Source organism: Chiloscyllium plagiosum, unplaced genomic scaffold (assembly GCF_037043375.1).
Source record: "Chiloscyllium plagiosum isolate Xiang-an unplaced genomic scaffold, Cpla_swu_hap1 HiC_scaffold_9, whole genome shotgun sequence".
NCBI lineage: Eukaryota > Metazoa > Chordata > Chondrichthyes > Orectolobiformes > Hemiscylliidae > Chiloscyllium > Chiloscyllium plagiosum.
Window position 1 is genome coordinate 113724481 of NW_028270147.1, and position 27032 is coordinate 113751512.

Below are 27032 nucleotides of genomic sequence, written 5' to 3' on the forward strand. Positions count from 1 at the left end.
CCATCCTTGGTGCTCTGAAGGGATAGTACCCACCTCAAATACATGTGCCCAATGGTGTATGATGAATGGGGAAAATCCTGTGCCCACGTGTGCGCAGGTGGAGAACAGGGAATGTATCTCGTAGACACACTGATTCATCCATCGAAAGCACTGGGATCAGCTCTCTCCAGTACAGGACCAATTGGAGGGGTTCAGGCGGGTACATCGGCGATGGAAGAGCTAGCAAAATCCAAGAGTGTAAGGGTGGGCTCCCTGGGCACTTAATGGGAAAGCATCTGAACATAATACAGAGAGATCACTAATGGAGTGTTTGGAGCAGATTGGCTCTTTGTTGATGGACTGGCAATAGTTCTTTACACAGTTGGTCATTTCAAACATGTTCTGCTCCATATTGGGGCAGGAAGGGCTGATGACCGGGACATATTCACCTTCCTGTTTAAAAATCAACAATATTGATTGGTCTGTCTACCCCAAGGGTTCCCAACCTTCCAGCAGAGCATGGCACAAGGGCTACAAGAGTTCAGTTCAGCTCCCCCAAACACTTTGGACAGTGGATGGCTGACTTGCTGCTGTTATCCAGAACTGAGGAGGAGGACTTGTCCCTTCGGGATGACAGAACTCCCAGGAGCTGCTCGGAGGGATCCAAATATTGATGTGTTCCCTGGAACAGCAGGTGAAAAGCTGCTGCATTGCTCAGGCTCCTTGATGCCACATACCATCAAAGCGGCCTTGATGTCAAGTGCTGTCACTCTGCCCTCACCTCACTCGCATGGTCAGGGAGAGCTCAGTCCACTGACTCACATTTATCTGAATGAATTCCACTTGTTACTGATCAGCCCATCTATATCGTTTTGTATCTTCTACGGCTTCAGGTAACCTCAGTCAGGGAAGGTCAATAAATGGAAAGCATTAAAACTTTAATACAAATCCTGAAGACAATTTCTGGTTTAATAAAGGAATGGATACCTTTCATTTTTAAGTGAAATCAGCAGTTCTTTATTGAATTAAAGTGATTCAGGGTAAATACATCTGTAGTGAATGTGTAAAACTACAGCAACTCCCACTCAGGGTGTTTGGATTGGAGGCTGAGTTGAAATAATTGGTGACACATCAGGGAGGTGCGGAGATACATGGAGACCTTGTTCCAGAAGGAGGTTATAAGCCTCAGGACTAGGCAGTCCAATTCCATGGTGTAGTAAGGGGCAGGAGGGTATGACTATGAGGGGGTCAGATAAGGGTTTGGAGAATACTGTAGGACAGGGAAACCCCTTACTCTTCTCAATACGAGTGAGATCAAGGTCAGCCTTTCCAATCTTTCTTCATCACACAGCTCACACATTCCAGGGGTCAATAAAATAAACCTCCTCTGAACCACCTCCAATGCATTTATATTCTTCCTTCAATAAGGAGACCAAAACTGTGCACAGTTTTTGAGATGCAATTTGACCAGTAGCCAGGAATAACTGAAACATCACACACACTTTTGTTTTTAACTCTTCAGTTAGTCTCATTGCAATAATACACAACATTTTGTTACTTCTAATCAAACAACTTCACATTTTCCCAAATTATACACCATCTGCTGATTTCTGTCTCCTCATAGAATGTATCTCTATTGGTCTGGCCCCTGTCCTGTCATCTTCGGCAACCTACTTTCTCTCCATATTTGTGTCATCTGTGAATGTAATCCCCAAGCCTCCAATCCCCACAGTGAGAGAGATTGGAAACAGTTGAGGGCCCAACACTGAACACTTTGGGGCACACTTGTCATATACGGCCAATCTGAAAACGGCTTCTTTCTGGACACTCTGGGTTCTGCTCGTCTCCCAGTTTTCTAATGGATATTTCCTTCAGGGTACACTGTTTCGAAAGTTCAACAACTGTATCAGAAGGTGGTGGAGGTAGGGGTAGTGAATATTTTGAAGTAGAGATAACAGATTTTTGTCACTCAGAAGGGTCGAGGCTGATACAGACTCAATGGGAATGTGGAATTGGAAACACAAACAGATCAGCCATGATCTTATTGAATGATGGAGATTTAAATCCAATTGGATTTTGTATCCTGGGCATATTTTAAATTAATTGTTTAAATTCGAATCTGGTTAACTTCAAAAACAACCCAACCCAAACTAATGTTAATAACCTCACCGCCAATTGTTATGTACTTTCAATTCTCAGTATTCTCTGTGACACTGACAGCTAGTCACAGACTCATGTGAGCACCCTACTCTCCTAAAGGGACCACACACACTTTTGACATCATAACACCTCTCCTCTTAAAAAAAACAACCATCAAATTGAAAAGATGGCTTTTTTATGCTCTCTAAATCTTAACTCCGCTATTATGAACTACACGTCAGTAATATAGTTACATATTTCTTACTGATTTTGCATGTATATGTATCAGTTCTTTCTTATCTGTATCCTAATTCAGCTTATAATTTGTAAGTTTAAACCAATTGAATGTTCTGTTCTCTGTACTCACTCGTACCATGTCTGTGTAAAAAATTTATTCGACTCTTCATGCTTCCTCCTTCATGTCTTAACCCTGCATTCTCAGTGTTGCTGGGAAATTTGAGAAGCACATTTATTCACTTGCTCATTCACTCCCTTCTCAGCCTCTCTTTATCTCCCGAAACTCCACTCAACACCAATCTGCTGGGTCAGGAGCAAGGCTTTCAGTTCAATGTATAAAGGAACCTTTTCCAGCACCAAGCTGGTGAGTGTCAGCTGGAGAACAATGTTCCATTGCACATGCCTTCTTCAATAATCAAGGTGTCCAGCCATTCCATGCAGCTTCACTCACTCCTGAAGGGATCAGGCAGAGAGGGAGAGTTTGTGGAGCTAGTGTTGACTTGCTGAGTTTTCAAACCCATTACAATGTCATTGTCTGCCCTGACACCGAGCAGATGTTCCCATCACAAGAGGCTCCATGGCCCTGAGGACTGTGAGAGTGAGCCCTGTCCATTCAGCTCGATCATCAAGCTCCAGCCTTCCTGATGTGGTGGCAGCCAGGAGAACCCTGCCCATGGGAGATTCCACACACACTCCCTCCCTCCCTCCCTCTTGGAAAACATGATTTCATGTTCCCGCTTTCTCTCCCAACTGATCCTAATTTGAGTGTTTCTGAAAAGAAGAGACATTTTGTCAAAGATTTTTGTCTTGCGCACATCAGGAGAATTTGCAAGAAATGCCACAGTAAAGGAAAACATCATTAATACTATTGTATTCATTGTGGCAACACCTCGTCCAATTAGGGTCCATTGGCCAACCAAACAGCATTGTCCTCTCATCCAGAATATATAGTTCTTTTCTGCTTAAATTTGTATTCTTGCAAATTGCCCTGATAAGCGCAAAGCAAAAAGCTTCCACAAAATGGACATTTTCTCAGTCATGTTCTATATTCTCAAATGACTATTTGATTATAATTTCCTCTTTTGCTTCAGATACGTTTAAATTCTAATAAGTAATTCTGTACCTTTTTGAATGGAGGACTCAGTTTATTATCACTCACTAAACTCCAATAACTGCATCAAAATATTTTTCTTCTTTCTGTACCTGGTGTGTGACTGGAGAATGTGTCACTTTGTCTTTCTATTTGCCTACATTAACAGTAAATCTACATTTACTATGCTTATTTCTTTTTCCTTGTGACCTAGATCCCCACTCCCTGTACCATTCTGCACTGCCCCTCAAAGAAGCACATAACTGTGTACCATATTCTCAAGGTGACCTAGCCATTCTTCAGTACAGCTGCCATGGTCGATCTCCCCTCCATCTACTCACTTTCCAGAGTAATTTCGAAATTCACATTGGCCATTCCCATGTCTTTTTCTGAAGTGGTTCCTAATTTTAAGGATCGATGTCACTAAACATCCTTTCTTCCTAGCCGCAGCGATTTGTTTACAAAATGAGCTGCACTTCACCCTTAATCATTCTCTGAGTCATTACAACCAGAAAGCTTTGTGCCTGCTCTCAGTAGAAAAATTCAATTAATCTCATTGTCCTGTTCTATCCAAATAGCTTCCGTTTATGTGTTACTGTATTTCTGGTGTATTCAACTGCATCTGATACTTGCCTACCTAGTGCTCTTACACCCACTGATACCTGTTGAGGTCTCCCAGATAAATTGCTGCTCTTTGCAGTTTGGTGACCCGCTTTGATAGCCGTGTGTTCGATCTTTGAGTGTAATTCATTTTGCGCCTGATCCCAGTGTCAATCCGAAGGACACTCCACCTTTCAGTCTGACAAACCAGGTTCACCCATGTCATGGCTCTATTTCTAGCCTAGGCTCCAGTCTTTAAGGCCTCACCAGTTTGATCATTTGAGTTGCTCATCATTTATTTTGATTTCTCATGGGATGGGCCGGGCACTGACCGTGTCTGCTCTTGGTGGCCCTTCCTTAATTGTCCTGGAGAGGGCGGTGGTGAGCCATGTAATATCTGGGAAGGAAGGCGCTTGGATCTGAACAAAAAAAACTATGAAACTCCATGTCATGTTCATGAATGTTCTTTGGGCAAGGGAACTCAGTCATCACCCGGTCTGTGACTCCAGTCCCACAGTGACGGGATTCATTCTTAACGATCCCATGATCTGGCTCAGCAAAGAATTCGGTCCGAGCAGCTGGAGATGGGCAATAAATATGAGGCTTGCCAAAGGCAATCACATCCTGGGAGGAATAATGCAGCTCTTTGCTGTCTGCCTTTTAGCCTCTAAGTCACCGTGCTTTCATTGTTATGGTAATATGCAAAGAGCTTTTCTGTTGAACGATAAGATCTCTTTACCCTGTGATTCTCTCCTTTTTGGCCCGAGCTGAAGCCTCAGGGAAAGGGTGTATGAAGTGAAACCCTCCACCCTCAAGGCCCGGAATACGACGGGGAGAATAGAGAGGGCAATGGGGTCCCGAGAGCAGGAGGGCAATACTACAGTTAGGGCCAGAAGGGGCAGTTTCAGCAGGAATGCAGGGCCCTGAGAAAATCATCCCTAATAAATGGGGAAAAGAAGGAAGGCAGGAGGGGACACTGGGGAACACAATAATCTGATGGGAATTCACTCACCCATCTTTTAGGCAAAGCAAGAGCCCAGGTCAAGAAAAGTTACTCAACCGTTTGGGAGCCAGTGTCACCGGGAATCATGTATTGATGAATATGACCAGCAGGGTCTTGTTACTCAGAATAACAATTCCACAGGGTTTGGGAAATAAATATTCCATAAATTAGACCTGGATTTTCTTTACTCTTCAATTGAGATGGAATTTCCCCGTGTGTCCCTGGAGTCAGATTGAGAATGTTCAGTCTGTGAGTCACCGCTGGGGAGGACAGTCAATGATAAACTGGTTCCACTTTCTGCTGTCATATTCCATAGCCCCTGGGCCATCTCAGTGAGGATCATCCAGGGCTCAGGGTGGATTCCAGAGCAGCTCATTGTCCTGACTGTTGTGTTCCTCAGTCCACACGTAGCTCCAGCAATCTCACTCCCTGGCTATAGTATCAGTGGGAACCCATGGGGCTGAAATCTGAAGAAGGGCCTGTGCCCGAAACGTCGAATCTCCTGTTCCCTGGATGCTGCCTGACCTGCTGTGCTGTTCCAGCAATAAAGTTTCAACGCTGAAATCTTATCCAAACAGACCCTCACACAGTGGGGAGGCTGCTGCTGGCTCAGAAACCCCTTGGATTCAGTCCCAGATCTCACCGTGGCTCTTTCATTCAAACACAGCATTAGCACACTGTCACCACATTCAGAGGACAATCCTGAGAAGGGGCAAATTTGGTTCTTGATTCCAATGTGGGGAAATGGGGGCTGGGTGTGAAATGTCCAGTCTGAAACTGGTGGGGACTTTATAATGAAGAATAGAAACTGATGTCAGAATAAAGACTGATGTTGATGGGAGTGAGGAATAATATCTCAGTGATCTGTCTCCTGAATCCTCAGACTATACACATTCTTCTGTCAGACCCTGAAATCTGAGAAACAATTCCTTGACATCCTTCATTTCTCCACCTTTCCCAGAAAAGGTGAAATATTCTCTGTCTCAGAGATTCCCTGGAACAGGACATTATAAAATGGGCTGTGGGAAGGGAACTGTTGACTCTCAATGTCAAAGCCAATGGAAGGATGTGGAGCTGGCTCTGTGAAATGTTTGGGCACAGAGGATGACACCAGAAGCAATTCAATGTTGTCCCTCTCTCCTTTGCAATTTGCTCTCTTGTGTTCGATCCACTTGTCTTTCTTGCTTTGCTTCTTTTGACTTCAGTCTGTGGGTAGTTCCAAAGCCCAATCTCCTCACACTCATCTTGGCCCCTTAAGAGACTAGAGACAAAAAAGCTGGAATCCAAGGATGATAAGCAGGAGGCTGGGAGAACACAGCAAGCCAGGCAGCATCAGGAGGTGGAGAAGTCAACGTTTTGGGTGCAACCCTTCTTCAGGAAGTTGGGGGGGGGGGTGGGGTTGTTTAGGGAGCTGCAGATCAAGGGGGTGCGGGATGAAGATAGGTAGAGGGTGCGACCTGATTGGTCAATGAGAAAAATGAATCCGGATTCATCCCTCCCATCGACCAACCAGGTCATATTCTCTACCTTTCTCAAAATATCCCCATTTTCCAACAGTCCCGCGTTTCCTCTTGTGCCACAGCTCATTCTCCTGAAGGATAGTTGTGCTCGGAGTCAAGAAGTGAAGCGCTGGAAAAGCACAGCAGGTCAGGCAGTTGTGCTCAGGCCGAGGACATGACCTTGTCCCTCTGTCAGATCCTCTTCGAGAATCTCATGACTCACCACCGCCCTCTCCAGGACAATTAGGGAAGGGCAACAGCCAAGGATGGAGATGAGGACGCGAAGACTCGAGGGCTGTTCTCTGCAGTTTGGGGTCACACCTTAACAGTCGTTTGCTAGATCTTTGAGTATAATTCATTTGTTGCTGATCCCAGTGTCAATCCGCAGGGCACTCCGCCTTTCAGTCTGACAAACCAGGGTCACCCATGTCATGGCTCTGTTTCTGGCCAAGGCTCCAGTCCTTCAAATAGATGAATTCAAGCCTCACCAGTTTGATCATTTGAATTGTATGCCATTTGTTTTGATTTCTCCTGGGATGGGGCAGGCGTTGACATGTCAGTTATCTGTTGTCGTTTCCTAATTGGCCTGGAGAGGGCGGTGGTGAACCTGTTACCTGGAAGCAAATGGCAGGTCATTCCCACTGAAATCCACTGGAGTGACTGCGGATTTATTCATGGCTCATGGATGGAGTCATTACCCATAATCCTCAGTTGCATTGCAAGTACTCTATAGTTGCTAGAAGGCAGTACGGTAGCACAGTGGTTAGCACTGCTGCCTCACAGCGCTAGAGACCTGGGTTCAATTCCCACCTCAGGCGACTGACTGTGTGGAGTTTGCACATTCTCCCTGTGTCTGCGTGGGTTTCCTCCAGGTGCTCCAGTTTCCTCCCACAATCCAACAATGTGCAGGTTAGGTGAATTGGCCATGCTAAATTGCCCAAAATGTTAGGTGTAGGGGAATGTATCTGGGTGGGTGTGCTTCGGCGGGTCGGTGTGGACTTGTTGGGTCGCAGGGCCTGTTTCCACACTGTAAGTAATCTAATCAAAGTTAGAAGTCACACAACACCAGGTTCGAGCCCAACAGGTTCATTTGAAATCACAAGCTTTCGAAGGGCTACTCCTTCATCAGGTGTCCCCTAGCCCCCCATCGGTATCCCCACATTACTGAACAGTACAAATAAACTGGGGCTCTGAGTGAATCCAACTGGCTCCATCTGGAGAAACGAGGAGAGAGAGAGAGAGAGATTACAGCTCTTGGACCAGGATGCTTATGGCACCACAATGAAAATGCCCTGCACACTATGATATATCAAAAAAGAAGTACTTTGGTGTGATTTTTGATTGTCTTTCACAGTGTGCTGTTTTGTTCATTCTGTGATACACATAAACTATGTCAATATTGGGTATCACAAAGTTTGTTTCCTCCAGTACACACTTTCCAACACACCCTCTCCATCTTGCTTTACTCCTTATTGACTCTTCGACAATTGTCACTGCTCCTTCACTCCGTCCTGGTCCTCGAGGAATTGATGGCCGGGGTTCATGACCACGCACTGTGTGAAGGTTGGTGTGAAGTGAGGCCAGTGTGTTGGAGCTTGGGTTCCTGCCTCAGGCCCAGGTGCAGGGGCCTGTTCAACAATCTGCACATTGTCCTTTTTCTCTTTCTGAATGAACTGGATCAAGTTGCAGTAACGATCTGGAAGCAAGGTGTCTTGTCTAAAATGTTCCCAGCATTGGATACAGAACTGGCTTAGTCAGAGAAGACAGAGGGCAGTGATAGGAGGATGGAGGGCTGTGAATAGTGATGTTCCACAGGGATCAGTGGTGAGAACTCTGTTGTTTATAATCTCCATAAATGATTTGGAGGAAAGCGTAGCTGGTCTAATTAGTAAGTTTACGGTTGATACAAAGATTGGTAGAGTTGCAGATAAAGAGAAGGATTGTCAGACGATATGGCAGGATATAGATCAGTTGGATGCTTGGACAGAAAAATGGCAGATGCCGTTTAATCCAGACAAATGTAAGGTGATGCATTTTGAAAGGTGATGTACAGGTGGGAATTATACAGTGAATGGCAGAATCCTTTGGAGTATTGATATGCAGAGGGATCTGGTGTGCAACAAGCATCAAGACATGGCTTGGCTGGTGGTGAGAAGGGCTCTGCCTGTGAGATCCTTTATGCACGCCCGGACTCTCAGCTACACTGCACACTGCCCTTGAAGCGGCTGCGGGGGGGGGACGAGACTGTCACACACCTCCTTCTGGAATGTGCCTATGCAGAAGAAGTCTGGAGAGGAATGCTGTGGTGTTTGTCGAGATTCGTCCCAAGCAGCGCTGTGACAGGGGACTCCATGTTCCCGTTCCCCAGGACGCACACCGTGATAAACATCAACTGTGCGTGGAGCATCATCAATTTGGTGAAGGACGCTCTCTGGGCGGTTGATCTTCCAGCTGAAGGAGTCGACTCCGACTGAGTGTTGCAGACTGGCACATTCCAAGGTCCAGGACTACGTGTTGAGGGATGCGCTGAAGCTTGGGGCAGCTGCCGTCAAGGTACAGTGGGGAAAGACCACCGTGTAACGTCTGCCTGCTGACGCAGTAAGGAGACTCCGCTGATCCCCCCAGCTAAATATGTGGATATTAATCGTACAGACCTGTACCCTGCCCCTGTATGCAAAGAAATGGAATGTTTATGGACTGTACAATTGTACAGATCATCAAAATATTTTATGAATAAAGTATATTTTTAAAATAAAAAAAATTCTGGGTGTGCATGTTCACAGATCACTGAAGGCGCCAGCACAGGGAGGTAAGGTTGTGAAAAAGGCTTATGGCCTGTTTGCCTTCATTGGAAGGGGCATTGAGTAGAAGGATAGACAAGTTATGCTGCAGCTTTATCGAACTTTAGTTCGACCACACTTGGAATATTGCATACAGTTCCGGTCACCACACTACCAGAAGGATGTGGATGTTTTGAAGATGGTGCAGTAAATGTTTACCAGGACATTGTCTGATATATGGGGGGGGGGGGGCGGGATTGTAGTTCTGAAGAAAGGTTGGATAGACTGGGTTTGTTTTCACTGCAACGCGGGAAAATGAGGAGTGACCTGATAGAAGTTTATAAAGTTCGAAAGTCTAGTTATAGATCCATCTGAATGAAGGATTTTCTCTCCTGTTTAGAATTTGATTACTTACATTGTGGAAACAGGCCCTTCGGCCCAACAAGTCCACACCGACCCGCCGAAGCGCAACCCACCCATACCCCTACATTTACCCCTTACCTAACACTACGGGCAATTTAGCATGGCCAATTCACCTGACCTGCACATCTTTGGACTGTGGGAGGAAACCGGAGCACCCGGAGAAAACCCACGCAGACACGGGGAGAACGTGCAAACTCCACACAGTCAGTCGCCTGAGGCAGGAATTGAACCCGGGTCTCGGGCGCTGTGAGGCAGCAGTGCTAACCACAGTGCCACCGTGCCGCCCACATTTTTTTTCTTTTAAATCTTAATTGGGAGTTTTATGTAGATTAGATTAGATTACTTAGAGTGTGGAAACAGGCCCCACACTGCCCCGCCGAAGCGCAACCCACCCATACTCCTTACCTAACACAACGGGCAATTTAGCATAGCCGATTCACCTGACCTGCGCATCTTTGGACTGTGGGAGGAAACCGGAGCACCCGGAGGAAACCCAGGCAGACACGGGGAGAACGTGCAAACTCCACACAGTCAGTCGCCTGAGGCGGGAATTGAACCCGGGTCTCTGGCGCTGTGAGGCAGCAGTGCTAACCACTGTGCCACCGTGCTGCCCAGAAGTTGCGAATGAGATAGGTAGGGTGGAAAATATTAGGCTTTTCCCCAGGGTGGAGGGGTCAATTACTGGCGAACGGAGGTTCAAGTTGTGGGGTGGGGCGGGGGAATTTAAAAGAGATGTGTGAGGCAAGTATTTCGTACAAAGGGAGTTGAATACCTGGAGCGCACTGCCAGTGGATGGGGTGTAAGCAGACACAATAGAAGTATTCAAGAAAGACCTGCACTAATGCATGATTAGGAAGGGAATAGAGGGATATGAATCCTGTAGGTGAGGACAGTTTCTATATGGAAGGGCAAAATGTGTCAGCACAGGCTTGGAGGGCCGAAGGTCCTGTTCCTGTGCTGTATTGTTCCTTGTTCTTTGGTCCCTGCTGTTGAATTGGATTCTCGGGAGCCAGCTCTGTATGAAGAGCCTGTTCTCATTCTTTTGTTGGAGTTCATGGGGCAGCTGCTGCTTCCTTGCTACGTCACTGTTCAAACCAACAATGTGGGAAGACTCATGATATTTTAAATACACTATCTGCAGGAAAATGTTTGGCCGAGGTTTTAATATTGTTTAATAAGATAATGACGTCAATACACCAGTGTTGTTTACGGCTGGGAACATTTAACATCATAGTCCTTGTTTTAATGAACCCTCACTCATGGTAATACATTTTACAATGTTTCTCTCCCCTTATGTGTTACGAAGAGGTTTGCAAATGTGTTTTGATGAGGAAAGTGCATCATCAACACCGTTTGGTGGAGTGGGTGTCTGTTTGAATTCTCGCTTGTGATAATACAGTTTTAAATGTGTCAGTGTTACTTTCCTCACTCTCTGGGGGGTGTCACTGTCACTGTCTCCACCCCACCCTTCACTCTCGGGGTGATACCATTTTTAGCATCCTTTCTGTCTGAGAATGTCCCTGTTCTTGTCCCCCCTCTCTCAGGGACGGGGTCGGTGTTTCACATGCACCTGGTTTGTTAGTTCCATTTACTCTCTTGTGAAATGGATAATCCCTGTTTTACTCTGGTAACAGTGAGTTGAAGCCCAGCACAGTTCACCCTTCATCTCCATCATATCTCAGGGCCTAAGGTTGGTCAGCACTGTCTGGCTCCAGAACAATCCCACCACTTCTCGCAGTTTTCCCTCTTTCCTATCTTTACTTTGTACCCAGGAATCCGCAGTCCCGCCCAGTCTCTGTTGGAGCCATAACATTAGATTTCCACTTGGCAATCTGTGTCTATACTTCCTCAATCTTATTGACCCATTTAAGCCTGTCTCACATCAATCAGGGTCCCGATATGGCAAAGGCTGTATTTAAATAATCTCAGTGACTGTGGGGACCTGGTGAGGTTAGGAACAATCAGAAGGATCAGTCACACCATTTGCATTATATACAGGGCCCGAGACACAACAACCGGTACCTGGGACCCCAGGGGGCCCATCGTGTTCGGGTCTGGGGACTGAGGAGCAAGAGCTGGGCCTGTAATCTCTGGTCGCTGTCCCTGATTTGTGAGTCCTTTCTGACGGAGACCATTGTTTAATCCATTGTCAAGATCGCCACCTACTGACCTGGAGAAGCAAGAACATTCAGTGCTCGTGGGAATTCCCCGAATGTGATCAGAGCACAAGGCCAAAAATCATACGACACCAGATTATAGTCTAACAGGTTTATTAGAAAACACAATCTTTCGGAGTATCGCCCCTTCTTCAGGTGCTCAGAGGAGCAAGCAAGGTGAATTTAATCAACAGAGAAAACAAATTCTGCTGTTCATTTCCTTCTCGGTTGACTCCATTATCCTAAATGACATGAACAAAAGACAAGGCAAGAATAAAGAATATAAGGACACCACCAGTGACCTCCTGAAATTCATAAGAAATCTCACCCAGCACTTTGATGAAAAGAAAGAGTGTGTGAACAAAACTTGGTGGCAATATTTTTCTGCTTATTAAATTTTTAGATTAGATTACTTACAGTGTGGAAACAGGCCCTTCGGCCCAACAAGTCCACACCGACCCGCCGAAGCGCACCCACCCAGACCCATTCCCCTTCATTTACCCCTGCACCTAACACTACAGGCAATTTAGCATGGCCAATTCACCTAACCTGCACATTTTTTTTTAGACTGTGGGAGGAAACCGGAGCACCCGGAGGAAACCCACGCAGACACGGGGAGAATGTGCAAACTCCTCACAGTCGGTCGCCTGAGGCGGGAATTGAACCCGGGTCTCTGGCGCTGTGAGGCAGCAGTGCTAACCACTGCGCCACCATGCCGCCCCCAGAGCATCGATTCAAAGCAGAAAGAGTCTTTCTTTCTCCTTCCCTCCATGAAACTCTTACTGAGATGATCAAACCCAGCAACGGTTCATGTGACGGGTTGAGGGGATTGTCTAATGTTTGAGAGAGGGGACTGGGTCAGGATTCCCTGGAATTTAGCAGGTTGGGAGGAGATTTCACTGAAACATTTTAAATTCTCCAGGGACCTGACAGGGTAGATTTTGGAAGAATGTGCCCCTACCTGGGGATTCTAAAGCAGAGTCCCAGTCTGGGAATAAGGGGTAAGACATTTAGATCCGAGATGAGGAATGGGTGACACAGTTGCTAGCACGTCTGCCTTACAGTGCTATGGACCTGGGTTCAAGTCCACCCTCAGGTGATTGTGTGGAGTTTGCTTATTGTCCCCATGTCTGTGTGGGTTTCCTCCAGGTGCTCCAGTTTTCCATTCTCAGTCCAAAGATGTGCAGCTTAGCTGAATTGGCTGTGAGTAGTGTAGGGCTGCAGCAATAGGAGAGGGGAATGCTCCTTGGACTTGATGGTCTTCTTCCACACAGTAGGAATTCTATGATTCAACATTGCTGCGGGTCTGCAGTCATGTGTCAGTCGGTATGGGCAAGGACAGCAATCTAAAGGACATTGTTGGGACCAATGCGGTTTGCCCCTAACAATGGCCATTAATTGACTCTTAATTTCAGAGTTTTTTTGAATTTAAATGCCTTGCCAGAATTTGAACCCAGGTCCCCCAGAACATGACTTGGCTCTCTGGATTAACAATCTCGTGACGATACCACTAGGCCATTGCCTCCCGACATGTGGATGATCTCCATCTTGAATTTATTCAAATGACTAAGTATCAACAACTCTCTGGGAAAGACTCAAAACCCTCTGAGTGAAGAAATTCATAGAACTCCCAACAATGTGGAAACAGGCCATTCAGCATATACTGCCTCTCCAAAGAGCATCCCACCCAAACCCAATCCCCTATAACCTTGCATTTCCCATGGCTAATCCATCTAACTCACCTATACTTGGACTGTGGGAGGAAATCAGATCACCTGGACAGAACCCAGGCAGACACAGGGAGAATGTGCATACTCCACACAGCCGGAGGGTGGAATCAAACCCCGTCCCTGCACTGTGGGGTAGCAGCGTGAGCCACTGTGCCACCCCATTTGATTCTGAGCAATAAATGCTGGCATACCAAGTGATGCCCAATCCTTGAAATGAATTAAGAAAGGATCTGTTACGTTTTGAATAGGAGTGTGATGAGTTACTCCCCATTTCCCTGGAAACTCCAGAAACAGTCAAGAAGCTTGAAATCATTCAGTACAAAGTTACCTGCTTGATTGGCACCACATCCACAAACATCCACTCCCTCCACCACTGATACTCAGTAGCAGCCGTGTGCACCATCTAGAAGATGCACTGCAGATATTCACCAAGTCTCCTGAGACAGCACCTTCCCAACCCACAACCATTTACATCTAGAAGGACAAGAGCAGCAGATACGCAAAACACCACCACCTACAAGTTCCCTTCCAATCTACATTGCATCTTGATTGAAAATATATTACTGTTCCTTCAGTGTTGCTGAGTCAAGATCCCGGAATTCCCTCCCTTAGGGCATTGTGGGTTTATCTACAGCACATGGACTGCAGTGGTTCAAGAAGGCAGCTCAGCACCACCTTGCAAAGGGCAGGATTGTGGCTCAGTGGTTAGTGCTGCTATATCACAGCATCAGGCACCTGGGTTCAATTCCACCTTGGGAAGACTGTCTATGTGTGTTTGCACATTTTCCCCATGTCTGAGTGAGTTTCCTCCACATAGTCAATGGATGTGTAGGTTAAGTAGATTAGCCATGCTAAATTACACGTAGTGTCTAGAGATGTGCAGGTTTGGTGGGTTAGCCATGGGAAATGCATCATTAGAGGGATGGGGTTGGTCCAGATGTGATGCTATTTTGTGGGTGGTGTGAACTTGATGGGCTGAATGGCCTGCTTCTACACTGTATAATGATTCTATGATTCTCAAGAGCAACTAGGAATGTGTAATAAATGCTGGCCCACACAGCAATACTCATTTCCTCAGTGTGAGTTTTAAACAAAAAGACCATCTGCACTGCTTACTATTCCATCAGTCTTTGTGTCAATGTGGAACTATGATTCTCATTAATACATACAGTAAGTAGTTAAGGCTTCAGCACAGAATCCTTGTGGAACACCACTCATCACTTTCGTTCTCTGTTGTCTGTCACTAAACCAGCCTCCGAACCAAGTCAAACATTCATCTTCAATCCCATGGGTTTTAACTTTGGTCATCAGGCTGTTTTGTGGGAAATAATTAAGTACTTCAGAAAGTTGATAAGACTATACGTCCTATCGACTATTTTAGTTAATGCATTTGGTTCCATCAGTCAGAACCTACCCATCACAAATCTATGTGGGCTATTTCCAATTCTCTACATGTTCATTCTCTCGGCTGTTAATTATAGATTCCAATGAAAGTCCCAAAAGAGATGTTAGATTGACCAGGATATAATTTCCTTGGTTCCCTCTCTCATCTTTCTTGAACCCATGGTGTTACAGCAAGACATTTTCCAAACTAAAGGAATGGTTGCTGCTTTGGAACCTGATGGGAAAAGCTTCTGAAACTTCTTCACCTCCCCCCCCCCCCCCCCCACTTCCTTTAAAACCCTGAGGTCCTGGAGATCTGTCAGCCTTTAGAGCTGTTTGCTTTCGAATGCTGTTTTCTGGCACGTATCAAGTTTTGTGAATTCTAGTCTTCAATTCATTACTAACCTCCCCGGACTGGAAGCTGTTCTTTGACTGTGAAGACTAACACAACTAATTATTGTACATATCAGCCATTCCCTTAGTATCATTCATGGAATTCCCAATTTGTTTTTAAAGTTGCACTGGAGCCCCCTTGATTTTATAACTTTATCATTAGCCCAGTACTCTGCATTCCTGTTATCTCTTCCAAAGTGAACTACCTCACACTTTTCTGCATTAAACTCCATTTACCACTTCTCAGCCCAGCTCTGCACCTTATCTATGTCCCTCTGTAACCCACAACATCTTTCAGCACAATCTACAACTCTGTCTACATTAGTGTCATCCGCAAATTTACTAACCCATCCTTCTGCAACAACATCCAGATCATTTATAAACATGTCAAACAGCAGTGGCCTCAGTACAGATCCTTCAGCACACCACTGGAACTGAGCTCCAGGATGAATATTTTCCATCAACCACCACACTCTGTCTTCTTTCAGCTCACTAATTTCTGATCCAATTCATTAAATCACCTTCAGTCACAAAGCTCTGTATTTTGTGCAATACCCTAACGTGTGGAACCTTATCAAATGCCTTACTGAAATCCATATACACTACATCAACCACTTTAACTTCATCCACCATTTTTATCACCTTCTCAAAGAACTCAACAAAGTTAGTTAGGCATGACCTGCCCTTCACAAAACCATATTGACTATCTCTAATCAAATTATTCCTTTCCAGATGATTATGAATCCTATCTCTTATAATCTTTTCCAACACCTTACCCACAACCGAAGTAAGACTCACTGGCCTATAATTACCAGGGTTGTCTCGACTCCCTTTCTTAAACAAGGGAACACCATTTGCTATTCTCCAGGCCTCTGGCACTGCTCCTATTGACAATGATGATATAAAGATCAAAGCCAAAGGCTCTGCAATCTCCTCCTGGCTTCCCAGAGAATCTGAGGATAAATCCCATCCGGCCCATTTGTCTTGTTTGTTTTCAGATCTTCCAAAATTGCTCAAATGATCTCGTTGTCAACCACAATCCCATCTAATCTAGTAGCCTGTATCTCCATATTCTCACTAACATTGCCCTTTTCCATTGGGAATGCTGATGAAAAGTATTCATTAAGCGCTTCCCCAATATCCTCAGATTCCACATACAACTTACCACAACTATCTTTAGATTGGCCCTAATCTTACTCCAGTCATTCTATAATTCCTGATATACCTATGGAAGGCCTTAGAATTTTCCTTGATCCTGTCTGCCAACAACTTCTCTTGTCCCCTCCTGGCTCTTCGTTGCCCTCTCTTTTGCTCTTTTTTGGCTAACTTTTAACTCTCAAGCCCCCAAACTGAGCCTTCACGACTCATCCTTGCATAAACCGCTTTGTTCCTCTTGACAAGAGCTTCAACTGCTTTTGTAAACCACGGCTCCATCTCTCAACAACTACCTCCCTGCCTGATAAGTATATACTTATCAAGGGGCCACAGTAACTGTTCCTTGAATAAGCTCCACATTTCAAGTATATCCATCCACTGCAGTTTCCTTCCCCATCCGATGCATCCTAAGTCTTGCCTAATCGCATCATAATTGCCTTTCCCCCAGTTTTCCCTCTTTCCCTGCAGGAAATACCTATCACTGTCCACTGCTATTGCAAACATAACCAAATTGTGGTCACTATCGCCAAAATGTTCACTGACCTCCAAATATAACACCTGGCCAGGTTCATTCCCCAGTATCAAATCCAATACGGCATCACCCCGCTTGTTGGCGTCTACATACTGTGTCAGGAAACCCTCCTCCACAAATTGAACAAAACTGACCCATCTAAATTACTTTAACTTCCCCAACATTGACTGGGAATTCTATTGTTCAAGTCCCCATAACAACTACCCTGTTACACTCACTCCTATCGAGAATCATCTTTGCCATCCTTTCCAAACATCCCTGGAACAATTTGGATGCCGAAAGAAAACTCCCAACAGGGTGACCTCTCCTTTCCTGTTTCTAACCTCAGCCAAAACTACTTTAGTGGATGTGTCCTCACATGTCATCTCAGCTGCTGAAATACTACCCTTAATTAACACACCCCTCCCTCTTTTACCATCTTCTCTGTTCTTGCTGAAACATCAAAATCCTGGAACCTGCAACAACCATTCCTGTCCCTCCTCTATCCGTGTTGAAATCTCAGTTACCTACCAATGCTGCAAGTTCACCCACATTATTCCGCTTGCTCCTGGCGTTGAAGTATACACATTTCAAACCAACACTCTGATTTCCGGTGCCATCGTGTGACCTTGTAAACCTATCCCTGACCTCACTACCCTCAACCTCCTGTACACTGGGACTACAATTCAGGTTACCATCCCCCGCTGCATTAGTTTAAACTCCCCCGCGAAGACCATTATCAAACTTTCTCACCCAGGATATTGGTACCCCTCTGGTTCAGGTGTAGACCATCCTGTTTGTAGAGGGACCATCTTCCCCAGAAAGAGCTCCACTTATCCCAGAATCCAAAACACTCCCTCCTGCATCATCCCTGCAGCCACGTGTTCAGCTCCACTCTCTCCCTGTTCCTTGCTTCACTAACATTTAGCACGGGCAACAAACCAGAGATAACAACTCTGTTTGTTCTAGCTCTAAGCTTCCACCCTCGTTCCCTGAATTCCTGTCTTAAATCCCCACCTTTCTTCCTACCTATGTCGTTGGTGCCTGGGTGGACCACGAATTGGGGCTGCACCCCCTCCCCCTCAAGAATCCCAAAAACATGATCAGAGACATCAGAAACCCTGGTATTGGGAGGTAACACACCAATTGTGAGTCTCTCTCGTTCCCACAAAACGAGAGAGTTCTGGCTGCCATGTTCTGGCTGTCCCCCAAAGCGGCCATTGGTGAGGACACCTTGAGAATACAGGGCTCCGTTCTGGTCTTCCTGCTACAGGAACAATGTTGAACAACTTGAAAGGCGACAAAAAAGATTTGCAAGGATGTTGCTGGGGTTGGAAGGTTTGAGCTGTAGGGAGAGGCTGAATAGACGGGGGCTATTTTCCTTGGAGCGGTGGAGGCTGAGGGGTGACCTGATAGAGGTTAATAAAATCATGAGGGGCATCGATAAGGTGGATAGCCAAGGTCTTTTCCCAGGGTATGTGAGTCCAAAACTAGAGGGCATAGGTTTAACGTGAGGGGGAAGGATCTGTAAGGGATCTAAGGGGCAACGTTTTCATGCAGAGGATGGTACATGCATGGCGTGAACTGCCAGAGAAAGTGGTGGAGGCTGGTACAATTACAACATTTAAAAGGCACCTGGATGGGTATATAAATAGGAAGGGTTTTGAGGGATATGGGCCAAATCCTGGCAAATGGGACTAGATTAATTTAGGATATCTGGTTGACATGGATGAGTTGAACCGAATGGTCTGTTTCCGTGCCGAATGACTCTCTGATGAAGTCTCTGGTTTAAAGAGACAAAGCTTCTGAGACAGCAGTGACAGTGCTCCCACTGACCAGGTTCCAGTTTGTACAGGGCTCTGCTCTCAGCTGGATGGTTGGGAGTTTAAGCTGATTTTAAGCTGTATACTGGAGAGGGGTAAGCAACCTTTTTGATCAAAGCCTCCAGAAATGTGAAGGTGACATTTATAAGCAATTCAGAGCAATGATCTACTCAGTTAGTTTGACTCCTGGGGCCTGCTGAGTACTAAAACTCAGCATTTAGGGATTGCTGAGAAATATCTTCATTGACTTGGACATTAATTGTATTTTTCAGGTTCCACAGTTTAATGAAGAGTCCAGAAGATTATAGCTTTGGGTTATTTCCTGATCTCATTGTTGCTGTCTACAAGGCTGTGAAGGACACAGAGTGGAAGAAGTACTTTCCAAAAGAATAGAGGCTGCTCCTGTCTTCAAAGGGTTGCCATCCCTTGAGTGGATATGAGACAGAACCACATGCATGCTTCAGGGCTAGAATGGAAAGCAGGAACTTACATTTGTATCACAGATTCACAATATTGTGGAATCCCACTCACTCACTCTACATTTTCCCTGACAACTGCACCTAACCTACACATCTCTGAACACCATGGGCAATTTGGCATGACCAATTCACCCAACCTGCACAGCTTTGGACTGTGGGACAAACCAGAGCACCCGGAGGAAACCCACACAGACACAGGAAGAATTTGCAAACTTCATACAGACAGTCGTTGAAGGCTGGAATTGAACCCAGGTCACTGGCACGGTGAGGCAGCAGTGCTAACCACTGAGCCTCCGTGCTGTCTATTTTTGCTTGCTGTCATGTCTGCTTCATGACTTGTAAAGTGTTTTATTGTTTTAAATAAACCAACTTACAAAGTTAATGAATTGATTATGGGACCATTATCTTTAACCTGTCCTGGTGAAAGGCTGGAGGAAACACTGTGCAGATGAGGCCGATTGCACAAGCAGCTTAATCTGCAGGTAGAAAATACGAGGCACAGTCTTTGTTCATGCGAAGGTGTATGAGGCAACATATGGGCAGGGAACAAAAGTAGGCCACTCGGCCCTTTGACCCTGCTCCCCCATTCAATAAGATCATTGTTGATCTGATTTTAACATCAACTCTACATTCTACCACAATGTTCAATCCCTTCAGTCATCAAGAATCTATCTACCTCTTCCTAGGGTAAATATAGGGTAGGGGAATGGGTCTGGATTAGTTTGGGTGGACTTGTTGGGCTGAAGGGCCTGTTTCCACACTGGAGGGATTCTGAATTCTGCATCCACTGCCTTTTAAGGAAGGGAATTCCAAAGACTGACAACCTCTGAGAGTAAAAATATGTTTCCCAATCTCTGTTTTGAATAGACTCTCCCTTCATTTTAAACAGTGATCCCTAGTTCTGGATTCTCCCACAAGAGGCTTTCCACATCCACCCGGTCAAGTCCCCTCAGGATCTTGCATGTTTCAATGAAGTCTTGCATTCAGTTTCCCCTCACAACAGACTCATTCTATGAGCTTTCCTGATGACTTGCTGTACCTACATACTAACCTTCTGTGATTAATGCACAGAAACCCAGATATGGTTCTGGGGACACAAACAAAAATCCCATCATAGCAGATGATGGAATTTGAATTCAGTTTTTTTAAAATCTGCAATTAAGAGTCTAATGATGACCACGAACCTATGTCGATTGTCAGGAAAACCCCTCTGGTTCACTAATGTCCTTTCGGGAAGGGAACTGCCATCCTGACCTGGTCTGGCCTACATGGGAATCCAATCCCACAGCAATATGGATGACTGTTAACTGCCCTCTGGGGCAATTAGGGGTGGGCAATAAATGCTGTGTGAGTCAGTGACGTTCTCATCCCGTCAATGAATGGAAAAGAAAATTCTGACTATAAATCATCAACTTGAGGATAAAAGTCATTTGTAATTAATAAGCAGCCTTAGTTACAGGCCCTCATTATCTCCTGATTTATTCTCTTTCCCACCATAAAGCTACTGTGAGGAAGCATGGAGACTATTCCTATCAGCTCTTGGATCTCTTCCCTATTTGTGCTGCTTTCCAGAACACAAGTGTCTTCCTGCTCCAGCCTCCATTTCTCATCGTCACACTGTTCTCCCTCTCTCCACTCCTGACCTCTCACACTGTTCTGCAGCCTCCGCTCCTCACCCAGACCTGTTTAAGACCAGGGGTCAGAAGATTATGGTGAACGCATTTTTTTGACCCAGGGTGTGGTAGATATATGGAAGATGCTGGCTGAGAGGGTGGTGCAGGCTGAAAATCTCACAACCTTTAAAAAACATTTGGATGAGCACTTTTAATTCCAGGGCATAATAGGCTCCAGAAAACTGTGGGTAAATGGGATTAGTGTAGTTTAGTGTGTGGTGGTCGACATTGACGTGGTGGGCCATAGGGCCTATTTCTGTGCTGTATGACGCTCGAACCTAGGTCACTGGCTCTGTGAAGCAGCAGCGCTGTGTCACTCATATTGAGGGAGGCACACAACAAAATAAGCACAAGAGGCGATAAGAATTCAGCTCTTCCTGTTTTTGAAAACCCCACCACCACATCACCCAGTTAGCAAATTATAAGGAAAGATGGGTTATAAGCACAGCTCCCTGCCGGGGTGGTGAAGGGGAGGTGTGGTCACTGGTCAGATAACAATGACATAGGAACAGAAGGAGTGGACCCAATTAAAATGGAAGGGGAGTGGTGTGGGGGGAATCTGTGAATGGATACTTACCCATCTGACAGAGTGACCTCACATGGCAATCTATTATACTCTACATAGAAACATAGAGGATAAGAGCAGGAGCAGGCCATTTGGCCCCTCCAGCCTGCTATGCAATCAATATGATTGTGGATGATCTTCAAGCACATTACTGTAATCCCTCCCTTCCCCCATATCCCTTGATTCTTTAGCAATAAGAGCTATATCTACCTCCTTCTTGAAAACGTAATGTTTTGGCCTCAACCACTTTCTGTGAGAGAATTCCACAGGCTCACCACTCTCTGGGTGAAAACATTTTTTCTCATCTCTATCCTATAGAGTTTTCCCCTTAACCTTAAACTATGAGCCCTGGTTCTGGACTCCCCCACCATTGGGAACATCCTTCCTCCATTTAATTTGTCTCATCCTGTTCCAATTTTATAGCTTTGCACAAGATTCCCTTTCTTCATTCTTCTAAACTCCAGTGAACACAATCCTCACCAACTCAACCTCTCCTTATACGTCAGTCCTGCTATCACAGAAATCAAATAGCATTCAGTAATTAATACTAATCAACCCATTGTGGAATGTTGTGGAAATTAAATTGACTCGACTCAACTATAAGCAAGAGCAACCAAAGAGAGCTTTATTATATTTTTTTAACCTCTGTATTGCGGAGGGACCACATGCACTTGACAAAAATGCCTTGTGCAATGACCATGAGCGTAATTCAGATATTCACCTTATACTGTTTCTTATCACACTCTCAAGGACAAAGACTGTGAAGATTTGAGTTGTTATTCTTTTCATTCCCTTGTTGTGGACATACTGTTCTTATATTTTTCTCTTGTTGAATGTTTACAAAGTTGCACAGAGACAAGCTGTCTCTCGACAGCAGACTTCAGCAAAGTGTCAGAAAGTTTTGATTTAAGTCAAGCACTGTCTTTCAGATTTCAGAGTAAATGTTAATTTTGTTAATTTTCCATTACATGGAACACAGACTTTGTAGGTCAGGGTTAGAAGACAATCATTGCCGGTTCTAAAATTCAGGCTTCGGGTGCAGTAATCTCAATGGAATCATTGGATACAATCTCGCAACAGCAGAAAGATGGGAGGTGTAGATGGAGGGTGCAGACAGTGGTGTAGACAGTGGGTGTAGATGGTGGGTGCAAACAGAGGGACTAGACAGTGGCTGTGGATACTGGGTGCAGACAGTGGGTACAGACGGTGGTGCAGACCGAGGGTCCAGATGGTGGGAGCAGATGGTGTTGTAGACAGAAGGTCCAGACAGTAATTGCAGATGGTGGTGTAGACAGTAGTGTAGACAAGATCAAGACCTTGCGTGGTGATCACATGGGTGGCTGTGTGGAATCATACAGAGAGCAGCCAGTGAGCCTGACACAGTCAGGGACACCCCTTGGTGCTGAAGGTCATGCTGTTGCTGGCAAAGGTCGCATTTCAACTGGAAGTGCACTCCCTCCCTACACACTCCCCTCTTGTTCCCACATGCCTCACTGCAACCCCTGGAGATGCCAGTCAGCACCCTGTGCCCTCACTCAGTCTCCATTGACTTTGCCTCCATTAGCCTTGACCCTCCTCCCAAGCACTTACTTGGGCCTTCACTGAAGCTTGAGCCAATTCCTCTGACCCTTGATGATGAGTTTGCCATCTTGGAACTGTCTAACCTAGTCACCATTAACCTGCACTGCCCTCTCAGCATGGAGCATAGATTGATACAGCGCAGAAAAGGCCCTTTGGCCCATTATGTCTGCACTGACATAACTACCACTAAAGGCGCTCGAATCCCAATTTCCTGCACTTATCCCAAATCCTTGAATGTTATGATTTTTGAATGTTGTAAGGTTTCCAACCTCCATTACTTTCACTAACAGAGGGTTGTGTGTTTATAAGTTATATCCTGTCAGGCTCACGGAGTTTAACAAAAGCTCAACAATTTGTCCTTTTCTTTAATGTGCGGTATGGTGGCTCAGTGGTTAGCACTGCTGCCTTACAGCACCAGGGACCTGGGTTCGATTCCAGCCCGAGGTGACTGTCTTTGTGGAGTTTACACAATCCCCCTGTGTCTGTGTGGATTTCCTCCGTGTGCTCCAGTTTCCTCCCACAATCCAAAGATGTGCAGGTTAGGTGAATTGGCCATTCTAAAATTGCAGGAAGGGGGAGTCCTCCCCCTTTCTCTCGGGGATCTGGGGTGGAGGGTGCTGCACGCAGCAGTCCCCTGCAACCGCAGATTGCGGTGGTTCATGGACTCCCAGCCCTACTGCTTGTTCTGTGGCGCTGTGGAGTCCGTGGACCATGTATACATGGTGTGTGGGCGTTTGCACTCCCTTTTTGATTTCCGTAAAAACCTTCTCCTCTGTTTTTGGCTGCACTTCAGTCCCACGCTCCTGATCTTTGGGCACTAGGTACGGAGGAAGGAAGGCAGGTCTGAAGACGTCCTCGTGGGTCTGCTCCTGGGCCTGGCCAAACTGGCCATCAACAGGTCCAGGCAGCGGGCCGTGGAGTGGGTCGTTAGGGCCGACTGCCTGCCCCTCTTCCGCGGTTACGTTAGAGCCCGGGTGTCCTTGGAGAAGGAGCACGCGGTGTCGACCAACACCCTGGAGTTGTTCAGGGAGAGGTGGGCGCCGCAGGGAGTGGAGAGCATCATTTCTCCCTCCAACTCTATTTTGATTTAGTCCGTACCCTCCCCTTCACTGTTTTGATCACACAGCACTGCCCTTTGATGTGAAGGGCAGTGTTTGTCACTGGCCACCCGGGTGTTTTCCTATCTTCCTGGTGGTGGAAATTGAATAAAGATTCGTGCACTTTGTGTCTTTCACTGAGAAAAAAAAAGGGGAGCATGCGTAACCTCAACTACGACACGCAGCTCCTGTTCGTCGACCGTGATGGTTTGGAGGTTGTCCTCAAGACGCTGCCTGTCTTTTACCAGGACCTGATCACTGTTTGGAACATGGTCGAATCGCGTCGCGCCTACCCTCCGGCTGGAGTAGCGGCTGTCGTCAGGGAGCCGTTGCTCAGGAATCCGCACCTCCGTACTCGCAGGTTCGAGTGGCTGTCGGAGGGGAGGGCCGTGCCGGCAAAGGCGACCAGGGTCGGGGACGTGCTTGGTGCCGGGGGCCTGGGCTGGACGCTGCCGCAGGACATAGCAGGCAGGGCAGCGGTAGATGTCCGGTACGTGGCCACCGCCATCCGATGCCTTAAAACGGCGGTGCTCGGACCCGACGTAGTGCACCAGTTGGAGGACGCTCAGGAGTGCGGTGGGATCCCGTCCGCGCTCACCCCAGCCCGGATGGAATTTCACATTGGCCCCAAGGTCCTGTACCTCCCGCGGGAGCCTGTGTCCCACAACCTGAGCCGCCTCTGAAATTTTAATTTTGTCTCATTTAGGGATGTGAAAAGAAGGGCCCTGTATAGACTGCTGCTGCACACCGTCCAACTCTTCTCCCTCATCCACCGTCCGGACACGCCTTGGCGTGCCCATTTGTCACCGGGCGGTGGGGATCCCCATTGGAGGGCTCTCTACCCGGGAGTCCTCCCCCTTTCTCTCGGGGATCTGGGGTGGAGGGTGTTGCACGCAGCAGTCCCCTGCAACCGCAGATTGCGGTGGTTCACGGACTCCCAGCCCAACTGCTTGTTCTGTGGCGCTGTGGAGTCCGTGGACCACGTATATATTGGGTGTGGGCGTTTGCACTCCCTTTTTGATTTTCTGAAAAACCTTCTCCTCTGTTTTTGGCTGCACTTCAGTCCCACGCTCCTGATCTTCGGGCACCTGGTACGGAGGAGGGAGGGCAGGTCTGAAGACCTCCTCATGGGTCTGCTCCTGGGCCTGGCCAAACTGGCCATCAACAGGTCCAGGCAGTGGGCCGTTGAGGGGGTTGTTAGGGCCGACTGCCTGCCCCTCTTCCGCGGCTACGTTAGGGCCCCCCGGGTGTCCTTGGAGAAGGAGCACGCGGTGTCCACCAACATCCTGGAGTTGTTCAGGGAGAGGTGGGCGCCGCAGGGAGTGGAGTGCATTATTTCCCCCTCCAACTCTATTTTAATTTAGTCGCTACCCTGCCCTTCACTGTTTTGATCACACAGCATTGCCCTTCGATGTGAAGTGCACTGCTTGTCACTGGCAACTCGGGTGTTTTCCTATCTTCCTGGTGGTGGAAATTGAATAAAGATTCATGCACTTTGTGTCTTTCACTGTGTCTCACACCTGCACACACACATCATGGGTGCTGGGATAAAAATAAGCACTACCGCACTTAGGTGGAATAAAAAAGAAAAAAAGAAAAAAAGGGGAGCATCAGAAGGACTGATACTCTGGTACCTGAGTCTGAATAACAACCTGCCAACCAACCCCCTCCTTCTGTCCCCCTCAATCTCCCCATGCTTACTCTTGATGCCCCTTCGATCCAGCCTGTGCTGCCTTTGGGAGAGGTTGGCCTCCCTCCATTCCTGATGAAGAGCTTATGCCCAAACCATTGATTATCCTGCTCCTCGGATGCTGCCCTGATCTGCTGTGGTTTCCCAACAACACACTCTTGACTCTGATCTCCACCATCTGCAGTCTTCACTTTCTCCTTCCCTCCAGCACCCAGGAAAGTGGATATCATTCCAGAGGAGCATAGTCCCACTCGCTCATTACAGACAGAGATGACTGGTGGTGTGTTTAACCCAAGGGTCACCACAGCTGAGGCAGGGGGAGTGAAGGTGGCACCTTCATGGTGGTAGCACCCTTCATTAATCCACTGAAATCCCTCTTGGAGCTGCAACAATTCAACCTCACTCACTGCTCTCCTCCCTGTAAGGCAATATTGCTGTATCTAGTTTCGAGCTAATTGACCATTGAAATACAACTATGGCTAGTCAGCATTGGCTGAGCAGACAGCCACTACTGCAATGACCCCGGCTCCAGAAAATCCCCTTGTAATTGGGGAGCACATTAGGGAGCACAGTGTGCACTGCCTCTGAAATCCCTCCCTTACTGAGAATACACTCTCAGTATTCATCTTTCTCAGCTGCCATCTCAATTTCACTGTAAATTCTGTGAACTATGATCCTGCCCCACTAGCTGCCTGATGAAGGAGCAGTGCTCCGAAAGCTTGTACTTCCAAAGAAACCTGTTGGACTATAACCTGGTGTTGTGTGATTTTTAACTTTGGCCACCTCAATGAGCTGCCATCTCAGACTGAATTGTTTTTCTTCCGAGATTTGACAACATTAAAGCCTAATCTTCAATCCCCATCACAAATCCCATTCTCTACCCATCACTCAGAGACAATACCTCAGAGACACCTACAGGCAGCACAGAGTAACACACTCCCACTCATTGAGATACGAAGTTAAAAATCACACAACACCAGGTTATAGTCTAACAGGTTTAATTGGAAGCACACTAGCTTTCGGAGCGCCACTCCATCATCAGGTGG

The 27032-nt window shown here is 46.5% G+C and overlaps 1 gene segment (V, D, J or C); it reads left to right on the forward strand.

Annotated features, from left to right (window-relative positions):
* LOC148149260 (Ig kappa chain V region Mem5-like) overlaps positions 1–27032 on the forward strand; it is a 524204-nt gene that overhangs the window by 7890 nt on the left and 489282 nt on the right.